The following is a 14,363-nucleotide window of genomic DNA, read 5'->3' as shown; positions in this document are numbered from 1 at the left end:
TCGCAGGTGGATCCCTAGGCAATAGAAATTGTTTCTCAGGGTTACAAGCTGAAATTCGAAGAGGTGCCTCCTCGCCGGTTTTTCAAATCGGCCCTACCATCTTCTCCCCAGGAAAGGGAGATAGTGTTAAATGCAATTCACAAATTGTATCTTCAACAGGTGGTGGTCAAGGTTCCCCTGCTTCAACAAGGAAAGGGAAATTATTCGACCCTGTTTGTAGTCCCAAAACCGGACGGTTTGGTCAGACCCATATTAAATTTAAAATCCCTGAACCTATACTTGAAAAGGTTCAAGTTCAAGATGGAATCGCTAAGAGCGGTCATCGCCAGCCTAGAAGGGGGGGATTTTATGATATCTCTGGACATAAAGGATGCATACCTTCATGTACTCATTTATCCACCTCATCAGGCGTACCTAAGATTTGCGGTACAGTATTGTCATTACCAATTTCAGACGTTGCCGTTTGGTCTCTCCAGAATTTTCTCCGAGAATTTTCACCAAGGTAATGACGGAAATTATGGTGCTCCTGCGAAAGCAAGGTGTCACAATTATCCCGTACTTGAACGATCTCCTCATAAAAGCGAGATCAAGAGAGCAGTTGCTGAACAGCGTATAACTTTCACTGAAGGTGTTACAGCAACACGGCTGGATTCTCAATATCCCGAAGTCGCAGTTGGTTCCTACGACTCGTCTGACTTTGCTTGGGCATTATTCTGGATACGGACCAGAAAAGGGGTTATCTTCCGATAGAAAAGGCCCAGGAACTCATGACTCTGGTCAGGAACCTATTGAAACCAAAACAGGTGTCAGTGCATCACTGCACTCGAGTCCTGGGAATGATGGTGGCATCATACGAGGCCATTCCCTTTGGCAGGTTCCATGCGAGGATCTTGCAATGGGACCTACTGGACAAGTGGTCCGGGTCACATCTACAGATTCATCAGTTGATCACCCTGTCCCCCAGGGCCAGGGTATCTCTCCTGTGGTGGCTGCAGAGTGCTCACCTTCTAGAGGGCCGCAGGTTCGGCATTCAGGACTGGATCCTGGTGACCACGAACGCGAGCCTCCGAGGTTGGGGAGCAGCCACACAGGGAAGAAATTTCCAAGGTCTTTGGTCAAGTCAGGAGACTTGTCTTCACATCAACATCCTGGAGCTAAGGGCCATATACAACGCCCTATGTCAAGCGGAGACCTTACTTCGCGACCAACCAGTTCTGATCCAGTCAGACAACGTCACCGCAGTAGTTCATGTAAACCGCCAAGGCGGCACAAGGAGCAGAGTGGCGATGGCGGAAGCCACCAGAATTCTTCGCTGGGCGGAGAATCATGTAAGCTGTCAAAGTCAGAAAAATATCACGATGCACACTGCCATATTTGCACCTCATATGTGTCCCTGCTGCGCATGCGTGCGCTCTCCCGTGCGTGCGCATACTCGCTGTTGCGGGCACCCGCAGGCGCACGGTATGCGCATTTACGGTAGAGATTGTGTGCGTCTAGCGGGCAACTCTTTCGTTACATATTTTCACCATATAATGCATTTTGTAGATTATGGTCCCTTTGATAGATTCTGAAAGTTTAGTTAATGTAGTATGTTCCTGGACAGAGAGATCCCTCATTGTTTGATACGAAGGGTCAGACAGGAGTAATACAGTGGTGTTTAGTATCCATCGGAAGAGTATTTAATTAGCAATATTCCGGTGTTGGTTTGAAGCGGATCAATCGCTCGTGCGAATAGTTATGGACATAAGAAGTTTATGAACATTTACTGTATTTGCACTTACTTATCCATGCGGCGGGAAACCCAGTTTCCCTCCCACCTGAGCTGTTGGAAATAGTCACAGCCCACCTGTATGAATCAACCTATGACCTTTTGTTATAATGCAAAGACGAATTCCTGTGTCCAATGAACAATGAGATTGTAGGGACCATTGAATTGTATTGTGTGTGAGGCATAAATAGACAGGCCGATCACATCCAGCACTCACTCTTCATCGGTTATCATTGCTGAAAATCGGGAGCTGGATGTCCAGAGGCGCATGCGATCGTTTCCTTTGTGCGTAAGTTTTCTCCGTAATCATATTGTCTTTTCTTGTTATTATGGGCCATATCTTTCTCTCTCGCTCTTCTCTTTCTCTCATTTTCTCTTAAACGTACTTGTATTGTATTTACTGTGTAGTTACCTGGTTAGTTAGTCTATGTTATATTGTAGTGTATGACTTGTATTGTGTTAATTCTTTTGCAAGTATAACATTCATAATATATATATTAGGCGTTGGACCCTAAGCACGGTATTTGTGTATTTCTTATAGTGTTAAGTATTCTCAGAGCGTCGGTGACGCTCGAACAGCTTTTGAGTTAATAAGGTTATACAGTGTTGCATTTACACCCTATCTCTACACTAAGGTTTTACAGCAAATTACATTGTTTGTGGTTTAGACATAAAGGTTTAACATTGTGAGCGTCGGCGCCGCTCGTGATCTCCTCGTGGTCTCGAGCGTCCGCTACGCTGATAGCGTAGCATTACGGTAGTCGCTCACCTATAAGTGTGCCCGATACCAACAGCGTATTCTCGTGAGCGTCTGTATCGCTCGAGCAGCCCGCTCCCGATACAGCGTCCGTTACGCTATAGCGAACCATTACGTTAGTCAGCAGCCAATAGCGTGCCTGCCTGTGATCTCTTGGCCGTGAGCGAACGTGACGCTTGAGCGTCTCGACCACGGCTAAGCGATTGTTACGCAACGAGCGTACCCTTACGGTACTCCATACGCAAATAGCGTACAGTGTTCTTAGACCTCACAAAGGGTTTTAAATAAGATAAATATTTAGCTTTATCAATTGGCGGCTCGTCCTGTCCTTCACATATCTCTGCTAGGTAATTTCAGCAGACATTATCCATCAGCAAAGGGTGGGAGATCATATTCTTCGCAGTGCTGACGGGTTAAGCGTCTGTTTCGCTTAGTAAAGGGTGCTGAAGGAATCCGGGAACCGGAGGTAAGAACAACACACTAGTGTCTTTTAAAACTGTTTATTTCTATCTTGCGTACGCACACACGCATATCTGCATTTCTTTTTCATTCGTGTATTTTCATATATCACTCTCCTGTTTGCCATTTTATAATTGATAAAACGTGCTAAGAGAGATTTGTCGCTATTTCATAGTTAAAGTGTAAAAGTAATGCGTTAAGGGATAAAGTGTAAAGCACACACGCAGCTCTACCTAAAGGTAAAAGGAGAGATTGGTGTGTTGCACGGTAGACGATCGAGGATCATCTACATTGATAAAACGTGTTAGTTGTGTTACGGTGGACATTGGTTTTGTATACACGTGTCTCTAACAAAAGGCTGAGACTCGCGTACGCAAAGGCCGACGCACGTAGCGTAAATTACGCAACGGAGCGTCTGGGTACGCCCACGTAACTCAAATCACACGATAGTGTTGATTTTTAAATAGCACAATAAGCGATAAATAGCGCAATAAGCGATAAATAGCGCAACAGGCGATAAATAGCGCAACAAGCGATAAATAGCGCAACAGGCGATAAATAGCGCAAATCTATTTTAAATCCGAAATTTAAATTAACAGATCCTTCTCCAAATTTACAACACATCTGGTCTAAAGAAAAATTTCTGCGCAGAAATAGAAATAGAAACAAAAGTGTGTATGTGGTGAGTGAGTGTTTGTTTTTACAATTTTGGGGATTGAACCACAGAAATCATCGAGTTCTCGTGAAGTACATACGTGTAAGTGACATACGTGGTGGCTAGGGAGGCATCTCTGGTTAAACATAAAATTTGAGCATTAGAGTGTAGCAGACCAGGAGGTCATACTGTAACAGACCAGGAGGTCGCATAACAGACCAGGAGGTCCAAGTACAGCAGACAAGGAAGTCCGCTATAGAGACAAGGCACAACACCAAGAAGGGTTGGTGCGACACCCATATAGGCCATAAAAAGCTCAGGCTGAAGGAATTCGCAGCTGCTGAATGTCGATTCCACTTGTCGCTCCGTACATAAGATTAGTTGCTTATGTGCTGAACGATTGTACCGCACGTAATTGTGTGCATTAAGTTAGTCTGACCAGTACCATTTGTGTACAAACCCGGTCATAAAACTATTTGTACATTCTGACGTGATTTGTGTAATTTTTTATTTTCTGAAGGGAAGTTCGCTGGTCACTCAGGAATTGTCCAACAACCAATAGTTACTGGAAAGAGTAAGTGTTCTTCGGATATCTCTCGCATGTTCCAGTAAATAGAGGTTCATAGGGGCCCTGGGTCGAGTACGCCAGCGCTATATCAGTGTGTGGGCGTATTGGTCGGCGTGGGCGAGTGAGTGAGGTGCTCGGTAAACTTCACCGTCAACCTATCTTTTAATATTTTGGTTTTTTGTAAGGGTTCGCTGAAGACCCTGAGATAAAGGTCAGAGGTAGAGCAAGCAACACCTGCAAATTATGGGGGCCAGTTGTTCAGGAAGGGGGCGATCAACCTCGGTTCGGGTTGATTCAGTAAACCGACCAGTCGGGTCGGCAAGGTATGTAATGTGTGAAAAATATGGTTTACATACAGAAATTTTATGTGATGAATGGGAGAGAATGACAGTACATGACGGGGAGAAATTCCCAAGAGTAGGTAGCTTCAGCCTAGAAGTGTTAATGAATTTAAGGAGGAGGATATGTCTCATTAAATCAACAAAGAGACGAATCCAACATTATGATTATTTGCAGCTATGGCAACAGGAGGGTGAAATACAGAGAGGATTGGCTCTGGCGGCGGGATCTGGCCCTATCAGGAAACTGATAGCCACGGCCCCGCCGCCACCATACATATCAGGAGAGAAATTGGTTGCGGAGAATGACGCATCAGGGGGTAACAAACAGGCACTTAGCAACTGTATAAATGTTAAGGATAATGTTAATAAGTTAACCAATGCAAGTATTAACCCGTGCAAGTTGTACCCTGTTTTGAACTTTCCCCAGGAGTGTGATCAAGAGGACGAATCGGCAACAATATCGGCGCTCTCTCTAGCAGCCACTATATCAGAAACGACAGTAGGCACGGCCCAACCCATAAGATTAGTAACAAAGCCCCCTAGCGGAGGGACAGGTGAGGTCGTATCAACGGGTAAGTACGGCACCTTACACTATGCTGAAACCATTTCACCACAGGCTGTAGAATCTACACAGAATGATGTTAGTAGACTTAATCCTGTTAGGGTAATAGCTGTTCCAAATGGGAAAACTGACACATCAGGAGTCACTCCTATCAGGAACATTGCCATGTATAGCCCATTTTCCAGAATGGAATTAAGGACCATAGTGTCTGAATTCCCTGACCCCAGAAAAGACTTAGTTGCTAGCCAAAAATACATCAGAGACCTAGGAAACACTTTAGAGCCCAATAACAAAGACTGGCAGATATTGCTGAGGGCATGTTTACCCTCCAATGTCGACTCAGCTCAATTTTTAGCTGACTGTGGATTGGATCTGGATGTACCTCTTACAGATGTGTACAACAAAGATAACGTAAAAAGAATAAATTTACAGTTAAAGGAGTATTTCCCAGCTGTAGCCAAATGGAATAGAATTTTTTCCATTAAACAAAAAGAGACAGAAACAGCTGCTGATTATTTTCACCGGGCATTATTAGAAATGGCAAAGTACACTGGCATAGAGGACATTAGGACCAATGCAAACCATCAAGAAGTAGCAGTATCTGTGCTAATGGATGGTTTAAAAGAAGCATTAAAGACAAGGGTACAGACCACGCAACCATGTTGGCGAGGTCTGTCAGTGGCTACTTTGAGAGAGGCTGCTATTGATCACGACCGGAATATCACCAGACACAGGGAGTCGCAAGGTGATAAGTTAATGTCAGTAAGTATACAGGCCCTGACCACAAAACAGCCTGTGTTTATATCACCAAACCCTGTGGGTAAGTCAAATGTGGTAACATGTTATTTTTGTCATAAACAGGGACACATAGCACGAGACTGTAGAGCGAAAAATTCGCAAAGATCTTACCAACCCCCTAGACAACGACACGACACACGACATTGGGAGCAAGGTCCGCAGAGACGGAGTTATGAGCCACATGCAGGAGAAACAAAAAGATACCCCCCGAACAGAGACTGGCAAACTCCTGGCAGTTCCCATTTAACCCCTTCACAAGTAGTTGCTGCCAGCGGGATTCAGGGAGGTCACCATACCCAATAGGGGTGTGGCCATACCTGTAATCTGCAGCCAGTAAAATTGATTGCAAGCCTTGGGAGTGAACCTGAAATTGCAATCAATGTAGCTGGTAAATCATTAAACTTTCTTGTAGACACAGGGGCGGCCAAATCAGTGATAAATTCGACAGTGGGCATGAGAACCACTGGTAAGACAATTCCAGCCATAGGGGTAACGGGAGTAGTCCAGCACTACCCTGTTAGCAAACCAGCCGAGATTACAGTAGGGCCTTTACATACCAAGCATTCCTTTTTGCTGGCTGCATCGGCACCGACTAATCTCCTGGGAAGAGAGTTATTGTGTAAAATGGGGTGCGTCATTTATTGTACTCCTGAAGGTGTATTCTTGGACATACCTGAGAATCACGCTCAGGAAGTGCGAGACATGTTAGACTCCCCATCAAAATTAATGTCACATACCATTATGACAAATAGGACTCCATCCCAAGTAGAAGAAATGACATCCCAGATACCAGAGTCACTTTGGACTAAAGATGGACAGGACACTGGATTAATGGCAAACGTAGCTCCAGTAGTTGTACAAGTAAAAGATGGTAGGATAGCTCCAAAAATCCCACAGTACCCTCTGAAGCCAGAGGTGGAGTTAGGAGTGTATCCCGTAATAGAGCGCTTGCTACAACAGGGTATTCTGGTAAGAACGTCCAGCACTGCCAATAGTCCCATCTTCCCTGTGAAAAAGAGTGGGGGGAGGGGTTACCGGCTAGTGCAGGATCTAAGGGGGATCAACAAAATAGTTGAGAGTCAGTTCCCCGTAGTGCCAAATCCAGCTGTCATCCTTATGCAAATCCCTCCCACTGCGAAATTTTTCACTGTTATTGACCTCTGCTCCGCTTTCTTTTCGGTACCTCTGCACCCTGACAGCCAATATTTGTTTGCATTCACATACAGAGGAGTCCAATACACATGGACTCGATTACCACAAGGTTTCATAGACAGTCCAAGTATATTTTCCCAGGCTTTGCATGATTGTTTACAGTCTTTCCAACCAGAGAGTGGATCAGTATTAATACAGTACGTGGATGATCTACTACTGTGTTCTGATTCATTGGAAGCATCCCTGAAGGATACGAAACAGCTCCTGTTTCATCTTTCAGACACAGGACACAAGGTTTCCAAAGACAAGTTGCAATTATGCCAAACTAAGGTAAAATATTTGGGACACTGTCTAACACAAGGACTGAGACACCTGACCACTGATAGAATTCCAGCAATTAGAGACATGACTCTGCCAAAAACCCAGCAACAGATCAGAACATTTTTAGGAATGTGTGGGTATTGCCGTAACTGGATCCCAGGGTTTTCCATTCTAGCGTTACCTCTGCAGGAGATGGTCTCCTCAAACAAACCTGATCGGATTTCGCATACAGACGAGTCCGAGATGGCATTTGAGAGACTTAAACAGTGCCTAACGCAGGCACCAGCATTAGGTATGCCAGACTATGGGAAACCCTTTGAGCTGTACGGAACAGAAAGTGCTGGTTGCGCGGCAGGCGTCTTAACCCAAAAGCACGGTGATGCCAGCAGGCCAGTAGCATACTACAGCGCTCAGCTAGACACGGTAGCGCGATCCCTCCCCACATGCTTGCGAAGCGTCGCTGCGATAGCATTGCTAGTAACGAAAAGCGAAGATGTAGTGCTAGGTCACAACCTCACAATTCATACACCACATGCAGTGTCAGCCTTGCTAAATTCTGCCCAAACCAGGCACGTCTCATCAGCGCGGTTTACAAGATGGGAATTGGCACTAATGGCCCCCGTAAACATCACCATAAGGAGATGCAGTGCATTAAATCCTGCAACATATCTCCCAGGTGTGCCTGGACAGGCACAAAGGGTGGAGGATGAGAGTGGTGGGGAAGGAGAATTTAACACACAGAAGGACACACATGATTGTATGGAATATTTGACCCAAAATTTTACCGCAAGGCCTGACATCAGTGACAACCCGCTGGAAAATGTAGATCTAACTTTCTACACGGACGGTAGTTGTCACAGACAGTCAGACTCGGGAGACTTGTGTACTGGATACGCAGTCGTAGATGACCAAGGCATCATAGAAGCGGAACCGCTAGGCCCACCTCACTCAGCCCAGGTTGCTGAACTGGTCGCCCTAACCAGAGCATGTGAATTGGCTAAGGGCAAATCAGCCAATATCTACACCGACTCTAGATACGCATTCGGGGTAGTCCATGATTTCGGAGCCCTATGGCGCCTCAGAAATTTCATGACGGCAGCTGGTACACCGGTAGCGCATGCAGCTCACATCAAAAGGCTTCTAACAGCGATACAGGAACCCGACAGAGTGGCTGTTATCAAGTGTAAAGCACACACATATAGCCAGGACCCAGTATCACTTGGTAACAGCCGAGCAGACGAAGCAGCTAAGTTAGCAGCTGGTACCCCCAGACAGACAGACACCACACAACTGATGGTATTTAATACCATCAACACACAGAAGTTGTGTGAAATGCAAAATTTGTGTTCCACACAGGAAAAGGCAGTCTGGAAGGCGAAGGGATATGGCCAGGAGTCCTCAGGACTCTGGACGGATGGACAAGGTAAACCGGTGGCCGCCAGAGCATATCTTCCATGTTTAGCTGAGGCAGCTCACGGGCTGACTCATCTGGGCAAGGAAGGAAAGTGCAAGTTGGTAAGAGCATATTGGTGCGCCCCAGGATTTTCATCTCATGCAAGTAAGAGAGCAATGTCATGCCTTACCTGTTTGAGAAAGAATATCGGAAAGGCAATACCAACAGAACCATCTCATATCCCACCTGCAGGCGGTCCTTTCCAGGCAATACAGATTGACTTCATTCAATTACCCCCTTGTCGAAATTTGAAATATGTACTTGTTTGTATAGATGTGTTCTCAAATTGGGTTGAAGCATTCCCGGCGGCCACAAATACCGCTATGTTTACTGCTAAGAAAATTGTGCAGGAATTTGTATGTAGATATGGTATCCCTAGAATTATCGAAAGTGATAGGGGTACCCATTTTACAGGTGATGTCTTTCAAGGAATGTGTAAGTTGATGGGAATTGATAGCAAGCTGCACACTCCATACCGTCCACAGGCGAGTGCGAAGGTGGAAAGAGTGAATAGCACTATTAAAAATAATTTGAGCAAAGTTATGGCAGAAACAGGATTGACATGGCCAGAAGCTTTACCCATTGTACTGTACAGCATCAGAACCACTCCCAGGTCCCCTCTTAATCTGTCCCCTTTTGAAATCTTGTTTGGTCGACAACCGCATGTTATGATTAACCCTCAGGATGATTTGAAGTGTAACAATGAAGTGACTGTAAAGTACCTGGTTAATATGAGTAAACAGCTAAGGAATCAAAATAATAATTTGAAGTTGGTGATTCCTGATTTACCAGATAGTAATTGTCATGACATTGAACCTGGGGAGTATGTAATGATACGAAATTTTCTACGCTCAGGTTGCCTTATTGACAGATGGGAAGGACCATACCAAGTCTTATTGACTAGCACTACAGCATTGAAAGTTGCCGAGAGAGAGACTTGGGTTCATTCGTCCCATTGTAAGAAGGTTGCTGATCCAGAGAGGTCCCGTGATAAGGAACAGACGGTAGAGGACGTTGTATCACTGGAGTGTCTGTTCCAGGAGGACTGAGGCGGCACCTGAGCATTGAAAATCACAAGATCAAAAGCAGTTGTCGATTCCCTGTTCCCTTTTATTGTTTTTCTCCAACTTCCCATCCCCTCTCCCTCAAATTATTTTCCCCCCCTTCTCATTCTTCTTCGTTTCCTCCTATAAGATGGACTTGCCCCAAGAGACTGTGATCCGGATTTTCCTGTTGACCATGATGTTGACCAGAGCAGTCTGTTCCGGCGAGAGTACCATGGAGGTCGAGAGAGATTCTGGAATGGGTTCTGATGACAGAGATGGAGGCGTAGTTTTCCGAGAACAACATAATCAACAAGCAAAGGCGAGTATCAGAAAACGATCCGATAGCATTGACAATAGAAGGAATTGTGAAGGATTGTTAGCTGAAGAAAACTGTATCTGTAGGCTCTGTGACAACGTAGTCGAGGATGGGTGCATTAAGAAATGCCAATCCAGTTTTAATATCCACATGGACCGGCATCCCTTGAGTGACTATCACTCCTTAGTGGGTAGCGTGTTAAATCAAACAGATTGTTGGGTATGCTCTCAAGTACCTCAAGGTCATAGCAAATCAGGACTAGTACCATTTCCTTTAACGATAGGGGAGGTACTTGAGCTAAGTGGTGGGAGACCGGTGGACAGGAGGTTTAATATCTCCAGTCCTCCTAGTTTGAAGCTCCACCAATATCATGTGGATAGATCCCTCATATGTTTTAACATTTCCAATCCCCGAAAGCCGGGAAATTGGGAAGTGTCATGGAGTAACCAAACCATGACCTTTTCATATAGAGCAGATAGAATGCCGACAGATACAGAGCTTATACGCCACATAGCCAGTAGAGGAAAATCTTTCCGGTATAGGTATACCCTAGGAAGTAGGATTACGAGAGTTGGAGAGGTATCACCAGGATACTGTGCACATATCGTACAAGCTGATACGTGTACTAGACAGATGGGAGAATTAGGGTTAGGAGATTTCACATGGAAAATGTGTAATATGGTTATGTCCTACTCCGTCCCATATGTTCTCCCCGATGATGCATATTTCATATGCGGGAGGAAGGCGTATAAGTGGCTTGCCCCAAACTCTGAAGGATTGTGTTATATTGGAAAAGTATTGCTTGAGGTAATGACTGTATCACATGCCAAAATGAAAGACATACACCGTGTTGCCCAAACTCCTTATACTCACACCCATTACGAGCACGTAGTTAAACGGCACCTGATAGAAAGAACAGAGCACCCGGCCTCTGACATGATCCATGAATCAACCGGGATTCAGTTTCTACTTGCGTTAGACCTCACTCGCACCGCCAGAGGAGTGTTGAATTATAAATACATATCTGCGCTCGCAAATTTGTTAGACAATATCACAGAAATGTATGATGACACATTTAGGTATACTGGAAGAGAACTTCAAGCTTATAAAACAGAACTAGTTCAGCATAGAATGATTCTCAATTATCTCACAGCAGTAACAGGTGGATATTGTGTCACACTGGCAACGCAGTACGGCGTGAAATGCTGCACATATATAACGAATAGTACCGAGGACCCGGTCGAGGTCATAGACCAAAAGATGGACGATATTCTCCAATTGAAGTGGGAATTTCGCAGGAGACACAATCTCACCCTTGCTGCTGTGAGTAATGAGCTGACTAGTTGGGTGTCATGGTTGAACCCGCGAAATTGGTTCTCCGGTTTAGGAGAATGGGCTCAAGGAGTTATAATGGATGTAGGGAAGTTTCTCCTATGTATCTTAGGTGTTATCATAACGATTGGCTTGATATTTAGATGCGGTCAGGCTTTAACGAAGTGCAAACGAAGTACCAGGGTGATGAGTTTAAGGAGTGAGGAAATTGTAATGCGATTTCTACGGTCCGTTTCTTTCATCTGTTTTTCCGTTTTCCTCTGAGGTAAAAAGACCCACTTGGACGAGGAATTTGATGAGCCGATATACAGACAACAGATGGATTAAAGAAGAAGTTTTGACAACCTTATACACAGATTTTTGATGAACTATGCCATAGATCCCCAGTTTCCCTAGAAATTTTAAAATTACGCTAGCCCAACACTTTTGTAAATCTATGGACATTGACAAAGCTTTTTGCTCGCACCTTATGGGCAAAAGCACAAAGAAGACTGCATTCAACAGACACCAAACAAGACCTCAATCGACGAATGTTCATTAATCTGACATAGAATACCACTGCATTTACCGTAATTATGTATTTTCTTCATCTCTACAACCTTCAGGTAATTACACACATAGTATAGGGAATACAGGCACAGATATCAGCAATCACATATTCCCCCATTCATGTATCATCAACTAAAATGTGCTCCCCATTTTTGTTACAACCAAAATCCGAAAAAAGCTCGGTAAAGTTTGACAGCCCATCCACAGACCCGTACCACGGGATAAGAAGGAATTCAAATGTATACTTCGCAATACCTCGAAGCTTGATTTAAAACACGTACGGCACGATGATACATGACCCCCCAAACATGGATTCATACACACATGCTTCTGCTATCTCACTAGGTCATACCCTTTTCCTACCTTCTCCTCTCCTCCCCTACCCAACCATGTAAATGTATTAACCCCTGACATATATTTTTCTCTTTTTGAAATGTTTTAGGAAGTGGCAGTTATTGTTGACTGCCAAAGGGTGGACTGTCAAAGTCAGAAAAATATCACGATGCACACTGCCATATTTGCACCTCATATGTGTCCCTGCTGCGCATGCGTGCGCTCTCCCGTGCGTGCGCATACTCGCTGTTGCGGGCACCCGCAGGCGCACGGTATGCACATTTACGGTAGAGATTGTGTGCGTCTAGCGGACGACTCTTTCGTTACATATTTTCACCATATAATGCATTTTGTAGATTATGGTCCCTTTGATAGATTCTGAAAGTTTAGTTAATGTAGTATGTTCCTGGACAGAGAGATCCCTCATTGTTTGATACGAAGGGTCAGACAGGAGTAATACAGTGGTGTTTAGTATCCATCGGAAGAGTATTTAATTAGCAATATTCCGGTGTTGGTTTGAAGCGGATCAATCGCTCGTGCGAATAGTTATGGACATAAGAAGTTTATGAACATTTACTGTATTTGCACTTACTTATCCATGCGGCGGGAAACCCAGTTTCCCTCCCACCTGAGCTGTTGGAAATAGTCACAGCCCACCTGTATGAATCAACCTATGACCTTTTGTTATAATGCGAAGACAAATTCCTGTGTCCAATGAACAATGAGATTGTAGGGACCATTGAATTGTATTGTGTGTGGGGCATAAATAGACAGGCCGATCACATCCAGCACTCACTCTTCATCGGTTATCATTGCTGAAAATCGGGAGCTGGATGTCCAGAGGCGCATGCGATCGTTTCCTTTGTGCGTAAGTTTTCTCCGTAATCATATTGTCTTTTCTTGTTATTATGGGCCATATCTTTCTCTCTCTCTCTTCTCTTTCTCTCATTTTCTCTTAAACGAACTTGTATTGTATTTACTGTGTAGTTACCTGGTTAGTTAGTCTATGTTATATTGTAGTGTATGACTTGTATTGTATTAATTCTTTTGCAAGTATAACATTCATAATATATATATTAGGCGTTGGACCCTAAGCACGGTATTTGTGTATTTCTTATAGTGTTAAGTATTCTCAGAGCGTCGGTGACGCTCGAACAGCTTTTGAGTTAATAAGGTTATACAGTGTTGCATTTACACCCTATCTCTACACTAAGGTTTTACAGCAAATTACATTGTTTGTGGTTTAGACATAAAGGTTTAACATTGTGAGCGTCGGCGCCGCTCGTGATCTCCTCGTGGTCTCGAGCGTCCGCTACGCTGATAGCGTAGCATTACGGTAGTCGCTCACCTATAAGTGTGCCCGATACCAACAGCGTATTCTCGTGAGCGTCTGTATCGCTCGAGCAGCCCGCTCCCGATACAGCGTCCGTTACGCTATAGCGAACCATTACGTTAGTCAGCAGCCAATAGCGTGCCTGCCTGTGATCTCTTGGCCGTGAGCGAACGTGACGCTTGAGCGTCTCGACCACGGCTAAGCGATTGTTACGCAACGAGCGTACCCTTACGGTACTCCATACGCAAATAGCGTACAGTGTTCTTAGACCTCACAAAGGGTTTTAAATAAGATAAATATTTAGCTTTATCAAAGCGCACTGTCAGCAGTGTTCATTCCGGGAGTGGACAACTGGGATGCAGACTTCCTCAGCAGACACGACCTACATCCAGGAGAGTGGGGACTCCATCAGGAAGTCTTCGCACAGATTGCAAGTCGGTGGGGACTGTTCCAGATAGACATGATGGCGTCCCGCCTCAACAAAAAGCTACAGAGGTATTGCACCAGGTCAAGAGACCCTCGGGCAGTAGCTGTAGACGCCCTAGTGACACCGTGGGTGTTCCGGTCGGTCTATGTATTTCCTCCTCTACCTCTCATACCCAAGGTGTTGATAATAGTAA

Source organism: Pseudophryne corroboree, unplaced genomic scaffold (genome assembly GCF_028390025.1).
Source record: "Pseudophryne corroboree isolate aPseCor3 unplaced genomic scaffold, aPseCor3.hap2 scaffold_191, whole genome shotgun sequence".
NCBI classification, from domain to species: Eukaryota; Metazoa; Chordata; class Amphibia; order Anura; family Myobatrachidae; genus Pseudophryne; species Pseudophryne corroboree.
The sequence above is the reverse complement of the archived record's forward strand: the minus strand, read 5'-3'. Positions refer to the sequence as shown.